Genomic DNA, 16653 nt, shown 5'->3' with positions numbered 1-16653 from the left:
GCTCTTGGTCCCCGGCGTGCGCTCTGCTCGCCGGGCTGGTGCCCTCTCTGACGTGGCAGCACAGGCTGATGCCAGTCCGGAGAAGGGCAAAGCTGCTGGGGAAGGGTCTGCGGCACCAGTGCTATCTGGAGGGGCTGAGGGAGCTGGGGGTGTTCAGCCTGGAGAAAAGGAGGATCGGGGTGACCTTATGGTTCTCTGCAACCACCTGAAAGGAGGGTGTAGCCAGGTGATGGGCTGTGTCTTCTCCCGGGCAACTAGTGACGGGATAGGAGAGCACAAGTCTTAAGTTGTGCCAGGGGATTTTTAGCTTCGACATCAGGAGGAAGGGGCGATTAAACGTTGCAATGGGCTGCCGAGAGAGGTGGTGGAGTCACTGTCCCTGTAGGTATTTAAGGAAAGATTGGATGTGGCACTCAGTGCCATGGTCTAGTTGACATGGTGGTGTTGGGTCATAGGTTGGACTTGATGATCTTAGAGGTCTTCCCCCCCTGATCGATTCTGTGAAGTGTATTGTTTCTGCAGGGTCTCCTGGGCCGCTTGGTCCTAGAAGCTGGTGGAGTACTAACATGTTGTTTGGTCTTTGTTTTCTTCTATCATCCCTTAAAGGAAAAATGCCAGCTGTGGGACAAGGAGTGCAGGCCGTGCCACGTCCACAGGGACTGGTGGGATGTGGCGGTTCTACACTGAGGACTCACCAGGGCTCAAAGTGTAAGTTGGGTGAATGGGTGCTGGCAGGCTTGAGGGCTGCAGAGTTCCCCTGCCTACACTGTCTTGGAGTCTTTGAATTAATAATAATCTGTCAGTGTTCTGGGGTGCATGGGAAAACTTGCTAAGTTGATGGTTGGAATGACATACTTAAATCTGTAACCCTGGAGAAGGAGTTTCTAAAGTTATGGTGGTTTTAAAAAGGTAGGTATGAGTTGTATTTTGTAATTGCCAGAGCTTACCATATGTGGTCTTTGAAGGCAGTGAGCAATCACTTTGAAGTTGAGAAAGATCACTTGTCTCAATGAATTAAAGCATCCGTGTACATGTTTTCATTCTCTTTTAAGTAAAAATCTTGGGTTTTATCTTATAATAGCTATGTTATGGTCCTGTGCACCCTTTGAAAATACAATATAACTGATAAACCATATGCTCGCATCAGGTGTTTTTATTAAAAAGCTGTAGATAAATTACTTTAGCTGAACTTGCCTAGCAAAATGTCAATACCTTGTATATCTCCATTTTCACAAGGTGAATGTTCCAAGATTATGGTCAAATACCTAATAATGTCCCTTAAACTATAGAGAGAGCCTAAGTTTTTACTCTTTTGACCACTGTGAGTCATTCAGATGACTTTCCCAACAAACTTTGAAGCCTAATACTTGGGTAACAAAAGTGGAAGGCGTATTTGAGCTGATGAATGCGTGCCAAGTTACATTCTGAGTGGAAATTTCTGCTTATTGTAGAATTATAGTTCATTAGTTCTTGTTCTTACTAGGTTGAAAAGTCTTGAGATGCTCAGGACTGACCCTGTTGCTTGTTGTTTTTTTTTTTTTCTCAAATCCATTAATATTTTCTTTTGGAGTTCTTCAAGAGGGCTGCTGCTAGCTGCACATTTGGGGAAGGGCATGGTTATAGGCTACTTAGTGATAGTTCTGGGAGTAATCTTTCCTTTGAAGTTGTTTTACATGTTTTCATTTTCCTATGTACTTGAAACTTCAGAAAACAAACTGTATCCAGCAAACCACCAAAGTTGTGCTGTTCTGCCTTGCTTAATCCATTCTGAGTCCAGAAAGGAGACAAGGCAAAGAGAAGACAATGAGCAGCAATAGTGTTCTAGAGCAAATCTATGCAGATAGGCAGGGCAACTGTTTTATCTGTTTTGATCTACTAAAGTTCAATTAAAAAAATTAATTACACCAAAAAAAAAAAACCCAAAAAACAACAACAATAAAAAAAAACACCCAGAAGGGCACTATGATTTCTTTAATAGACTTGTGATACAAGCTTTAACAATTTTGCTAAGTTTCCTTGTGAATCATTTGATTTCACTTTTGGTGCTGAATGGCCACTCAGTTGTTCTCATCTTCAGTGCAAGCAGATCAGTAAACAGATTTTCCCATCTACTTATGTTGTGACACACTGGTTCCCAATTTTAAGGTTTTGGAGCACTGGGAGTGGTTTTTTTTGGAAGCTACTTTGGGTAACTGTATGGTCAGGCTTTTAATGAAAGAATCAAATCTATAAAAGTGAGTTGGTTTTACAAATCACCTCACGCTAGATGTAACATTTTCTGTGCCATGGCATGGCAGCAACTTTCTTGCTTGCATCTTTCTACGTATTTTTTCCATACGTTTCTACGTTTTTTCCATAGCGACCAATTGCTATTATCTCTGCCCTGTTTAGTAGTCTTTAAAGTGAGAACAGGTTATCAAGGGTTTGTGATTGCCTCAGTGAGTGCTTCAGCTGAAGTTGTTTTTAGAAATGGTTGTGATCACTTCTGCATATAGCAATGGGAAAGCTTAGCCGGTAGTGGTGGTGGGTGGGCTTTTTTATGGTTTTTGTATTGTTTAAAATGCAAGCTCTTAAAATTACTATGAAAAAATACATAAAACCACCTGAGAACAGGTTAATTCATACTAGCTACAATGAAGGGAATTTCACTCTAGGTAAAAAAGTTTATATATTTTATATTGTGCAGAATTACATGGATGCTTTGGATATTTTTGTATTTGTATTCAATGTCCAAAATAATAACTATGTTGAATAGGCAAGATGGTTTCCCTCAGGAAAGATCCTTTATTTGCATTACAAGATGCTTCAAGATGTGTATGCTTTAAAAAACAGCTATTAGTGAAAGAGAGTTGTGGGGGATTTGGCTGAGAGGGGATATGATATTTTTCTCTTTAAAGTTTGGCAATTACTTGCTTTGAAAAGAAAACTAAACCTAAACTTTTTTGTCTTTTTGGGTCACTCGGTACCTGTGGTTCCTGTATCTTGTCTTGGGCTTTCCTGCTTAAGGAGCTATAGGCAGCTTTCCTGTGGATAGAAAGTGAAATTGCGCTTGTAGTACAATATGCAGCCTTATGAAAGACATTCTGAGAATGCACAGTACCAAATTTTTAGAGGTGTCTGAATCCATTTATTTATTTGTGGTGGCCTGAGGAGACACAGGTGTGTGGAGCAGAATTGCAGGGTTTCAAAAGGTTTTCTTTGGGACTGGAGGAAATGAGATATCTCTGTCAGTATTGGAGAGTTGATTTTTCTCTAGGAGTCCAATGTCATCTTCATGTTAAAAAACCACTGAACACACAATGTCCCCACTGTTTATTTCCATGTAGTTCTGTTCTGATTAGTGGTGCTGCTTTGTTCCTGTGTGCCTTTGGCAGAGCAGCTTACCTGTTCCTACTGCTGAAGGCTCAAATAAATTAAATAATAATTCAGATACAGTGTAAGAACTATAAATTAAAATTTATTTTATGTAGGCTATAAACTTACATGTATGTGTGTGTATATATATATATATATAAAATTAAATAAATAAAACTATAAAATAAATATATTTATATATATATAAAATGCTAGGGTTTGAGAATTACATTCTGTTGCTTAGTGAAAGATACCCCTTGAAGGCATTGCTTGTGTAGTCACCATGTATGTGGACTTTATTTTTAGTTTATTTGCTAAATGCTTTATGTCTGTGTTCAGGATTCTCCATACCCAAATAAGTCTAAGTATGATAGATAATAACTGAGTTTTAAAACTCGGTGTAAGATTACAATTGTGATCATTTCAAGTATGTGGATAATGATCTCATAGAAAAATATGTCAGTAAACTCTTTGAATCCCTTTTCAGTTTCCTTTTTTTTTTTTACTTTATATTCAGGTAGCACTTACATGCTTATAAACAGCACCCTGGAGGGTAACACAGACTGGATAACAGATTTACCAATAGCATGTTGAAAATCAAAAATGAGATTGTGTGAAGTGAGTGGTATGAAGGAGTGTGGAATGTATGTATTCATGTAACTGTTGCATCTTAGAACAGCATGAAACAGCTGACTGAAGCTATCAACGTGTACCCTAAGATTAAACAGTTTTTTTGGAAAACATTACTGTGCAATTTCTAAGCAATATATGAAAGTAAGAAGAAAAAAAAAATTATTCATTTGAGGTAAAGATTTAATGATGTAGCTTTGCCACTTTGTCTATGTTTTTCAAGAAGGCAGAAGTCCCCGTCTCTCACCCACTGCTGCTATTGTTTTCAAATGAAACAAAACCTCTAAAATAAAACACCTAATGAGAATTTTTTGCCAAAATTTTAGTAGCCGCTAGAGGACTCTGTTGTTTTTTTTTATATGGGACTGCATCTTTGCTCAGTTGGCTATCTGAGTTATAAACACAGAGGATACTTCTCCAGAGACTGTGAAAACAGTGATGAATAATAATGAACCATTAATGGCTTTTTTTACAAGGAGGGGGGTTTGTGGTACTTTTTTATGTAGCATTTAGGATGTATAGAATCCTCTTTTAAACAGTGGCAGCAGCAGCAGCAGTTTTTGATAGAGGTGGCTATCTCATTTCTATGTGGCTTAAGGTGTTTCTGTGGGAAGGGAAGAAGGGTTTACTTGTACAATTTCATATGAACTGATGAGCTCACTTGGCTGATAATGGGCAAGACAGACTTCTTTTTTATGTTAATGCATTTTCTCTTTATTTTTAGTGGACCTGTTCCAGTTTTGGTCATGAGTCTTCTTTTTATTGCTTCTGTGTTTATGCTGCACATCTGGGGTAAATACACTCGTTCCTAGACTCAGCTGCCAACTTAAAGCATACATCTTGGACCAAAACTATGGTGGATCCTGGTTGTTCTTGGAGAGAGACTGGGGAAGCTTCCTATCACCTGTTGAAGTCCTGTCAACTTTGGCTATAATACTGAATTAAATTCTCAGTTTGCTACTTGGGCAGCTTTAAAGCCTGTCATGGGTCATTTTATATTTGTATCTGTACACTTAGAATACAGGTATTGCAATAAAAGTTGTGTATGGAAATAGAAACAGTCTTAACTGTATTTTTTCCTCTTCCAGTGTACCACCACTAACACGTTTTACTAGTGGTTTTCATAAATAGTCATATATATGAGTAAATGCTCTTTGACAGTTCAAACCAGATTCTTCCAAACTATACATTGCTATATAATTTTATGCTAGAAGATCTTTTTTTGTGGATGAAAGAGACAAAATCAGGTTCACAAACATGAGAAGGTAACCAACGTCCTTGTTGAAATAAAACGGAGGTACCAGTGCTGAGATGGACATGTTCTTCTTTTAACTCCAGAAGAATAGCTGGAGTTATTTAATTTATTTTCTAAAAGCAAGTTAAACTTCACTCAGTGCTCATTATACATAAAAGTTATATGTTTGGTTATTTTGAGCTGCACTTGAGGAGCAACATGAACTGGTACCTAACTGATTTTAAAAAGAGTAATTGCGTGGCTGTCAAAGACATTTTTCACCCTCAGTCACATGGTGTGGTACTTGGGGCTGTCCTGGGCAGAGCCAGGAGTTGGGCTTCAGTGGTCCTTGTGGGTCCCTTCCAACTTAGGGTATTCTGTGACTGAGTGACTGCATGTCCAGACTCTTTCAAGGAGAATTAAATTGAATGGGAGGCTGGAAAAGCAATGACTGGATTTCAAATAACAGGACATGCAAATAGGCTGAGATACAGCTGAGTGTTTATTCAGATAATCACTCCAGTTTATTTCTGGATGTTCAGGATTTTCCTTTTGAACAGTCCCACAGCTCTTCCTTCTCTTTTTAAAGGTATCTACATATTTGTGCATTAGCATTTCTCACTGCTAATATGATCTTGAAGTTGGATATAATTATTTTAGCCTGCTGTTCATGTTAAGTCCTGGATGAATATCAGCCTGATATGGGAAAACAATATTCTTAGTTAGAATTCTTGCAATATTCTTGCAGCCTTGACAGAATTTCTAATTTCATGTTGTAGAAGCAGCTTCTCTTACCACCTTCCTTAAAGCAATTCTTAAATTAGTATATGACTTCAGAAAAGACTGAACTGTTCAGAACAAAAACAAGAATGAGGAATGTGGTCTCAGGGCTATAGAGGTAATTGTTTTGAGCGGTGCTAATGCCATAGTACCTAATGTAAATGTGGAGAGAAAGAGAAAACTTGGAGCAGAAGTGGAAATTTACAGAAAATGTAATAGTAGGAAGGCGTTTTTAGAGGTAGGCAGTGGTGTAGCAGAAGACTAAATTGGTGGAAACTGATACAAATAAATCATGTATCAAAGGGAAAAGGATCCATAAATCATTTACCTCTATGCATATGGAAGGGAAGTTAAAACACAAGGGAAAATAAGTAAGTAGGAGGGTAGTTACCACTTCAGAAGGTGATCCCTCACTTAAATGCTTTGCTTAGCAAGAAAATAAATTCTTTACAGTCAGCAATTTCATTTTAAGGCAAGAAAATGTGAAGAGAAAACCAAATGCAGGTCAGTTGTTCTGATGACCACGTGAACAGACTCTGCTGAGCTAATTTGTGGTGCTCAAAGGAAAAGGAATGGAATACTCTAGTGTAAGGATAATAACACTAATAACGAAGTAAGTAACCTCTTTTTTACTATGTTTTCTAATATACTGTTTGACTTTTCTAATACAGCAAGAAACAATTTTCTTTTAAACTCTTCCAGTCCCTAAAAGCTGTTTTCTCACATCAAATAATTCCATTTAAAGCCTTCCATATTTTTGCTCTTTTGGTGTCCTTCTGCTTCTAAAGACCAGAATTGATGATCTTGAAAAAGTGATGGGGGGGAAGACTTATTGCTGTACAGCCTTTTGATAAATTTTTAATACATTTTAATACATTTAGTTCAACTGAGTATAAAAATGCTGACTATTTTGACAGTGATGTCTGTATTTAAATATTTTAAATAATTTTTTTTTCTAGAATGGCCTGTATAATGGATTTTTGCATGCACTGTCAAAGGAGGCTAATGTCTCTCATTTTGCACAAATTACTTTGCACCCTTGCTCGGCTTTATGTTTTGTGTCAGCATACCTCTGGTGATACTTAAGTTGCATTCAGCTAGCTGAAACATCTGTAGTTTTCTTTTCCTTGTACTTAATTAAAACACAGATTTCTCTATTGTATGCTCCCACGTTGTGATTATTTAAATTATTAGCATGAATGTGTTGGATATTCATGCTCATATTCTTAGTGTTTCATGTACACAAGTTGTAGTGGAGTCTTGCAAGTGATGTTTATCAAACTTCAGCTCCAGAGAGGTACAGATAAAAAAAAATGCAGGTTACAAAGACTTACCAGAATTCTGGCTAAAAATGAATGTGAAATTCCGTTTGACCTGGGTGAATAAATTATAGCCATACTGATAAACAGTAGCTAATCTGTGATACAGAAAACTAGTATTTTAGTAATAGTTACAAAAGAAGAAAGGACAGTCATTTGAAAAGCTTTGTATCAATTGACTAGGAATTAGTAAGACTTTGGATTTTTATGCTTACTGGTATGTGATTGAAATACAAGCTTGACTGAGCTGACTGTTGTAAATATCTTTACTTAGGTGCTGCAGAAGGCTATTAAGTCCTCAAAGATCTTTATTTTGGCTCCTTTACAATAAAGATTCAAGGTATCTGGAAGAAGTTGTGTTTCCACAGAAGAGATTATAAAGTACTAGAAAACCTTATCCTTGACTTAAATTAGTTGCAACCTCAGACTCCATTATCCCTCAGCTGAAGAAGGAGTTTTATAAGGAGATGATTCTTTTGTGCATAAGTTCATCTTTCTTAAGGTTTTCTTCTCCCCTCACCCCACCCCCAACAATAAATCTGAGTATGTGAGCAGGTTCAGTTTAATTTAACAGTGACTTAGAAGCTGAAAGACAGTGTTCCTGAGGGTTGGATGGAATAGGTCACGGATAGAAGAAGGGAGATGGCCAACGCTCCTCCTGTGCAAAAGCCTTGCACTTTTAACTTGTTACCCAGGAATAAAAGGGGGAGAGAGACTTCCTTAATGCCTTTATGATGGGGAAGACTTTAACCTTTGCTCTTGCACGTACTTGCACACTGAGGTCGAATACCCACGAGCTATTGATCTGTAGGTATATGGGCTTCATTAGTTCTGGTGTTTCAGATTTGCCTTTTGCTTTTGCCATCTGCTTAGAAGCCAGCTCTGCTGCTCAACACATGCACACACATGCTCTCTCCAGTGGTTTTAGGTTTTGTTTTTTTTTCTGGAGAAAGGGATGACTTCAAGGTCTAACTGGTTGTATGCTTCCTGCTTTGGTAATAAGGCTGCATTGACATCTTCGTATTAGCTGTTTATATATGTGCGTTTCATGGAAGACTTCTGAGCTTGGAGTTGGTAATAATATACTAAGAACAGTAATGATTCTCAGCTTAAGATCTCTGAGGGGTGGCTCTGCCTTTTAGGTTTTGGGTTTTTTTTTTATTGAGGGGAAACTTGTACAACATTTGTGATTTCTGCTATGACTTCAGAAGTTGCTGAAAAGAAAGTCAGGCTAAGCAAGAGCAGGTGTAAAGCTACTGAGTATACCTCATCCCTGACATGTATTATTTTCTTCTCTTCTTCCTTCTGTGCTCTGTTTATTTCTTTTTCTCTGGAGACCTCTGACGATACTGAACTGTGCCATGTAGTAGGATAATGCTCTGATGCAGAGGTATGCCAGGCAGTAACAATAATGAACAGGACAAACCCATTTTACCTAAGTGAAAAATTCAAGTTCAGATGTGTATCACCACAGATTTGATACTGCTATCACACATGTAGCAGCAGGTTGCAAATAATTATCCTTGTTTCTTATTTTGAGTGATTTTTCACACGGCTGCCTTTCAGAATAGTATCTGTGACTTTTTGACCAAACCAAAATTTAGAAATTCTTTGAAGTTACACTATTATTTCATAAAATAGAACTAAGCAAAATTTCCCATGCGCTGCTTCCTTGAAAGAGCTGCTTGTCATAAAAGGTGAAAAAAATGAAATTCCAGCTAGTTTAGTGATTTTTTTTTTGTTCATGTCTTTATCACTAAGTAAATATACTGACCTGGTTTTCTTCTCAGATACTACAGAGAGATAGAAAATATGCTTACACATTCTGCAGAGGTTGGACATTGTCTGAGTGAAATGCTTCCAAAATCAGAAACAAATTTGTGGTTATTATGCTCTGGTTTCAGAGGGGCTGGATTCCCAACATCGCTTAATTATCAAACACTATTCTGAGAGATCTCCCAGTTTATTAGCTACTGTCTTGGTTGTTTTTCTGGTAAGGTAATATGAACAGAACCTAAAGCAATGTTGCCTTAAATTCCTAAGATTGGCTTGTAAAGAACGTTACTCCCGACTTACATGAAAGCACCATGCAGTTGGAGTGTGGCATTTGTTATAATCAGTGAAGGAGAACATATGTGTTCCTCACCTCAGGGAGACATCTGTGAGGGAGGAAACATAACTGCATGATACAACTGCACAGAAATTTGTAAAGGACCAAACTATTGTAATTCACTGTGAATCTGAACTTGATGCAGTTGTGGGGTTTTGTAGACCTCACTTTCTAATTTTGTTCCATTTTTGTTTCCATATTCCTCCTTTTACTTCAAAAAGTAATCAATGGATAAAATGAATTAAATGTAATATTAAATATCTTTTAAAAATTAACACTCTCAGCTTTCTTTAATCTCAAAGCAAATTTTTTTGTTTGATTGAAACTACGATGAAAAATAATTGCAAATGCCAACATTTTCCATTAAATTGAAATTCACACTGAAACCAGCTCTTAACACTAGACAGCCATGACAGTGTGAAATAGTATTGGAAATATGGGTATAGGTCATAGCAAAATGTACTTTAGTAAGAAGTTGTTGATGTCTTTGATCTAGCTCCCTGCTTAGAGCAGAGTAATCATCAAGACTTGATCAGGTTGCTGAGGGCCTTCTGCAATTGCATTTTGAGAATCTCCAAGGAAGGGGTTTCTCTGGGTACCCATCTCTGTGATACATTCTGGTGAAGATATTGTTTGTTATATCCAATCAGAATTTCTTTGTTGGACCTTGCAGTAATTGCCTCTTGTCCTTAGGCTGTGCATTGCTGGGGGGGCTCTAGCTCCATCTACTTTCTAACCTTTGCTGGGGACAGCAGTTTGTGTTTTACCCTCAGCCTCTTGAGCTGAACAAACCTGGTTGTCTCTGTCCCCGTGTGTCACATGCACCAGCGTCCAACCATCTAAATACCCCTCTCCTAGATTCTCTAGTTTGTTAGTACTTCTTTTGCACTGGGAGCACAAAACTCAGTTTTCCAAATGAGTGTGTAATAAGGGAGTATCTTTACAAGTGCTTTGCTGACATGCCTGTTGTACATCTTGTTCCATGGTTAGGCTTTGTTGCTGCAAGGGTGTGCTGCTGGTTCATGTCCAGTGGGGCCACTGCGACATTTTGTGCAGAGGTGATCTCTGGAGAGTCAGGCTGTGTCTCACTGCATGGAGTTGCTCCATCCAAGATACAGGACTTAAAGTTTGTCTGTCCTGAACTTCAGAAGGTTTTTTTGTCTCATTTTTCCACACTGCTAAGGTCCCTGAGATTGCACGGCTTTTCTCCACAAGCTACCACTTTGTGAAATTTGGTGTCCTCATAAACTTGCTGAAGATGCAGATAATGAGACCAATTGCCTTCCTGCCAGCAGCACGACAGTGAGTTTGCATCACTGCAGGATTACTTCAAGCTTCTGTCCCTGTTTATGGCCATCCTCAAAAAACCTGATATGTCTGGGCTTGAGCGTAATCCTGGCACTGAGATACTGAATTTCACATAAGGACAGGCTCTAGCCTCATGCATGGAGGATGCAAGTGAAAACTCAGACGTGCTTGAGAGTGCCTTCCCAAAATTCACTAGGCACTGTTCCCAGGCCTTCTGCTTATTCATTTCTCACTCACCACCTGTGCATTCAGATCTATCTGCTGGCTCATAAACTGATTTATATAAAGTTCTAACTTCTCAATAGCCTACACCATTTCTGTTATGTGTAGATCTCACACAGACTGTACTAGAAGATGCCTCCAACATGCACTAGGTGGCCAGAGCAACACATAAAAGTTAATTTCTGGTATGATTTCAGTTGAAAATGTGTTTTTTTCTGAATTTCCTCTTAGCATTCCCAATGAATCCAGAAGAAGGAAGAAAACTTCTATATATTCACCCTGTATTCTTTCTCCCCTTGAACTGACTAATCTCTGAAAGGAAAAGGGGCTCTAGGAATATAACTGTAACAATTCTTCTAGGCATTTCTTTGCCAGTTAAAAAGGATCGTTAAGGTATTTTCCTAAAATGAGTTAAAGCCGCTGCATACCTGTATGATACCTGTATGTCTAAACCAGGATGAGAGTCCAGGTTGTTTCTCCTGGAACATTTGTCTGTCCAGAGTCTCAAGGCTGGATGGTTTTTGACCTCATTGTCAAGTAGACAAGAGGCTAAAAGTGTTGAAGAAGAATTGTCTTCATATAATCCCAGGTAATTGCCAGTGCTGACCAGCCAGATCCCGTGCAGCAGCTGAAGTGTGAATGTTTTCCAGGGAGTTTGGATACAGATATTTGAATGTTTACAACTGGCTTTTGTTTGCCATATAGATGTCAAAGCTTAGTGGGAGAAAATAATACCAATGTCTCAATGTCTCAAAGTTCACTTTCCCTGCTCTTGCAGGCAACACAGCGTTAAAGCATTTTACAGATTGATCAAACTCCTTAATTTAAGATATGTGAACTTCCCATGTCTTGTCTGAGAAGGTACACTGGGACATGTACAGCAGTTAGCTCCCTCCCTGAATAAAAAGACACCTCTTGGCAGTGAAGTTGTAGGTGTAGTTGTGCCAGATTTAGTAAAATTCTGTAGCTGATTCACAGGCAATGTAAATATGCCTGTACTTTAGGAAGATGGTGTTGGTGGAAGTCAGTCTGTGCCTTACCCCTACAATGCATGGAGCATCAGGTAATGAAAAGAGGTATCTTAAAAAGCCATATAATCGCCATGTTTTGTAGAAAAGTTCTGTGAGATAATTGCATTCATGCTCCAGACCCTGTTCCCCCGCCATCTACTGTAAAACAGTGGCTTTCAGATAATGCTGAAGTTGGCAACAATACTGCTACTGATAATTCATGGATCAGATTACAGGGAACTTTGTCATAAAAACTGGCATACATTCCAAACACAGCATCCTATCTTACTCTAAGTGTCTTTGTGAAGTACCCAACTGTGAAAAACCTGCAAAGGCAGATTAAAGTGGGAGAATGATGACACCATGGCTTCTGGCATTCCAGTGTAAATCCATTGTGCTGCTGTAAACCAGCAAATGTATGGAGTCAAAGCGGTACTTTCACATACAAAGTCTCATTTTTTCACTGTGCAGTTAACACCATCAGGTCCCAGATTTGAAAGTGTAACTGCAATGCCTAATTAGCACACCCATGCTAAATATTTCCAGTACCTTCTGTGAGAGAAGAGCTTTCATGCAGAGCTTCCCATCCTACATTTCCTTTCTCACCCTCACTTGATGCTGCTGGGTAAAATCCCTGTAGCACTAAGAACCACTGCTACTTACTAGCTATTAGTGATAAGCTATACCACCATCATTTCCTTGTTCTCCCAGTTTTCTGCCTTCAAGCTTTGGCCAGAGTAACCCCTTAAGTTCTTTTCTGTTTTAAGCAATCATATCACTTGTGCTCAACTCCTGATGACCTCCTGATAAAGTAGCAGTTTGTGCTTTGAAGGAGGACATCATTCATGTCAATGGTGAGGTGGTTGGAACGAGATGTTCTTTAAGGAACCTTCTGCAACTCTGTGATTCCATGTAGCTCAAGTTTGGACGTACTTCACTGAAGAACTGACTTGGCCTTGGTCTTGTTGGTCTTGCACAGGCAGTTTCCCTCTGCTTGCTGAGAAAGGCAGTAATCATAGGTCATGTTCTTTGTTGCTGGGTGTGAGATAAAGCTGTTTCCATCAAAGCAATGCCAGTGCTTTTCCTCCTGCTTTCATTTCCACACTGCATCAGTGCCACTCCCAATTTCTTTGTGTTTGTGCCCACCTTTGTTCCTTGCCAGAAAGCACTGCTTGGATTTTTGCTGAGGGGATCCAGAGTAATCCTGTCTTTTCTAGAAAAGAACAAATTGATATGAAAGCAGTGGGTCAGTCCCGCCTTATCACATCTGCTTCTAAAACTGATCTCTGTGCATTATGGGGCGTGTTCTATTGTCACATTAATGAAGAAATAATAGTGTTTGTCTCAGGCCAGACTTGCTAAGATGGGCTGAACCTTGACTTTATATACATATATATTTTATGTGAGATGTATGCTGTCCTTGCATGGAAGCGGTATAGAAATGAAAGAATTTAATCTTTTTTTGTGTAGCAATTCAGTGACACAGGTCAGGCTGGAATTCAGGATTTCTGGGGTCTTTAAGTTACAGATATTCTTCTATATAATGCTGTGTTTGGTGTAAAAGTATGAAGTCCATCTGAGTTAGCCTGTGCATGAACTGTGAGCATGAGGAAATACAGGAGGAGAATGGCACAATGTGTCAGTTTACAGCAGAGATTGGCTGTGTCCACCTCTGACCTTATGTGATCACCCTCGGTGATAGGAAAGACAGTGATAAACTGGGGCTTAATAATGTCCTTCCTAGAGCTACACAGAGGCCATGAAGAAGTTGAAGGCAGTCTTTTCATGGCAGTTCATGACAGGAGGACAAGAAACAATGGGGTTAAGTTGAAACGAGATCTATTGGCTGTAAAGAGATAGTTTTTCAGTGTGAGGATGGTTGAGCCAAGGTTGCCCCTAGAAGTTGTGTAGGCTCCTTTTTCCATTGGGTGTTTTCAAGATCTGATGGATAAAGCCCTGGGAAGCCTGGTCTGATCTCATGAGTGACCTGCCTTTGAGGTGTAGGTAACAGAGAGTTGCACTAGATCGCTTTTCAAGGTCTCTTCCAAGCTGAATTATCCTATGACCATATGGTTCTTGTAGAGCCTTTTTGACACCTAGATGAATGTCTGCATCCTCTGAAACTTGTTATGTTTCTGCTGCTCTGCTGCACAGCAGGTGATGCAAAGAGCTGAAGATAAAGCAGAACCTCAATAAAAGCTACATCAGATTTTCAAAGGTCTTAGAGAGTTATGGAGAGAAGGATGATTCTTAGTTTTATCAGCTATATTATTCAGTCTTTGGAGCTTGATTTTTTAATAGACTCAACCAAGTAGGATTCCATGACATTAGGTAAAAACATAGTATGCATTGCAAATAAATAAGTCCCATAAATAATTCAGCAGAAATCATCAAAACTGTACATGCTACTCCATCTGCTGGGGAAATCAATAACAACTTCCAGTATTTAAGGGGTGGAGACATTCTTCAATCACGAAGGCAGAGTTTTTCCAATCTGTTTTGTATCTGTAGGCAAGTGTCTTTGCTTTTGCAATACTTACACTACATGGGATAGACAAGAAATCTTAACTTGTTTGGGTAAATTAGGATTCTTGAAAAATTCTGCAGGTATAGTTACTGTTTTTTCACCTGTTCCCTTTATTTTGAGATGAGTCACTCAAATCAATGTGGTTGAGTGGTTGCAAATTAAAGACAAAGCCCTGAAAAGTTTGGCCCCCTCTTTACTATGCATTGTAGACTCAGAACATGAAAATGTTTGCTGAACTACCCAGAGCAGACCTTGGAAGTCAGTCTGTGTGGTCCAGAATTGCATTCTGTTTGTTTGTGAAGGGCTTAGCTCGGTAGTCCTTGATTAACAGGTCTCTCAGCAACATCATCTGCTGGAATTTTCTTCACCAAATTCTGTAATGACTCTGCTTAGAGGTAAATGAGAATGATGGTGTTGAAGTTGCTTGAAAATAACAGAAGCATGTTAGCATGAAATTACAATCTTATATTTTTGGAAGGTAATAGTTGCAAAGGTCACATGGCCTCTTCATGAACTATGAGACTCCACATCTGATAGTAACTTCTCTCTTGAAAAAAGAGAGCCTCACAAGAAAAAAAAAACATGAAAGAGTAAAGGCTGAGCTAAGAATTATGTGGATTTCATATTTGTCTTTTTCTTTCATTACATAATCAGTAACAATCACTTTTTTCAAAGTAACACACTTTTCAAAGTAATACATTGAAATGGAACTAGAGAGGTCAGAGACAGTGAGCTTCAGTCTAAATCTGCATTTATGTTTTGATATGCAAGCAGAGACAGGATTGTGTTTACTGTCCTGAAGACTCACATCTACTGTTTATTTCCGTATTTTGAGCTAGAGGAAGAGCAATCCTCCTCTATCAGGAGTACAATCACTTCATTCTGGTGAGAAGTAAGCTTTCATTTGGACCAAAGAGAGTGTTAAAGTGCTCTTCACAGCCATGAAGTCTTCAGTTTTGCTCTTCTTTTGCAATGAATAAAAATGTGTGTTTGTTTCCTGTATGATGGCAAATTTGTAATTCAGACATTTGTCATGGAGACTGACTGATGAGTAATGAAGTCTAGTCCCTTCTAATCTAGTCTGAATTGAATATTTGATCTCAAAGAGAGCATTTACATCACAGTCCATGTCACTTCCCAGAGGTTGACTTGATTTGAAGACATGAATTCTTGAGAGATTTTTTCAAACTCAGAATTTTACTGGAGACTCTTCTGTTCTATACTTTCTGATCTCCATCATAAGGCCAGGGTTCAAGGAACAGCTGTAGCCTTGCAGCCAAGTAGATAAGGTGGTTCCATTTATTGTAAGAGGCCACATTGTTTCAAGTTAACAGTGAAGACTTCTGAACTTGTTGTGTTTCCTATGGACTTGTCTTGGGCTACTTGTAGATTTATTTTAGCTTATTTACCCTTATTAGTGATTGTCTAATGACCATGTAACTATTACTTTGTTTTAGCTTTTGATCACTTTGTACAACTGTGTGGTATACACCTAATCTTATATATTTTTGTTACTAGAAGATATTAATAACAAACACATATTCTCTGTAGAATGAGCTGTGTATGACTGATCCTGGGATAAAGCACCTCTTGGGTTACAGGGACAGGATGATACCAGAGGTTCCAGGGCTGCAAGAAGTTCATCAGCAGTCCCCTTGCAAGCAATTGAAGAATGGCAATCTTTAGAAGCGGGTAAAACCAGGTAGGGATTACAAAAGAACTAATACTAAGTATCTGACATATGTACTACACACCATATGTAACAGTGTTACACATGTGTAGCATAGAGTTGGAGAAAAGTGAAGAAGGAGCAAGATGCAGAGGGTGTTAGAAAACATGTAAAAAGGATTCCAAGCAGATTCCAGGTTGAGAAGGAGGAAACCATCAACTTCATACTGGCAAAAGATTTGAACACTAGGAGCTCACTGCTCCCCTCCCCCTGCTCTGAAGCTGTCTTTGTTAAGATCCAGAGGGCAGCGGAAAGGAAAGCCTACCAGCAAAAAAATGGGTTGGTATTTCCTGGGCATAGTGACCACAAAATGATAGTTTTCAATTCTGGGTGAAGTTAGGAGTAGTGCCAGCAGAACTGCCACCTTGGGCTTCTGACAGGCAGACTTTGGCCTGTTTAGGAGATCAAAAGGTAGGTCCTGCTTGACCAA

At 38.9% G+C, this 16653-nt stretch overlaps 1 long non-coding RNA gene across 1 annotated transcript; it reads left to right on the top strand.

Annotated features, from left to right (window-relative positions):
• Window positions 1–589: 589 nt before the first annotated feature.
• On the top strand, window positions 590–5044 carry LOC102032428. Its single transcript, XR_265293.1, has 2 exons — window positions 590–708; window positions 4709–5044. It is a non-coding gene; the product is annotated as an uncharacterized LOC102032428 (long non-coding RNA).
• Window positions 5045–16653: the final 11609 nt, after the last annotated feature.

The sequence above is a fragment of the Geospiza fortis genome, unplaced genomic scaffold (genome assembly GCF_000277835.1).
Source record: "Geospiza fortis unplaced genomic scaffold, GeoFor_1.0 scaffold206, whole genome shotgun sequence".
Taxonomy (NCBI): domain Eukaryota; kingdom Metazoa; phylum Chordata; class Aves; order Passeriformes; family Thraupidae; genus Geospiza; species Geospiza fortis.
The sequence above is the reverse complement of the archived record's forward strand: the minus strand, read 5'-3'. Positions and strand labels throughout refer to the sequence as shown.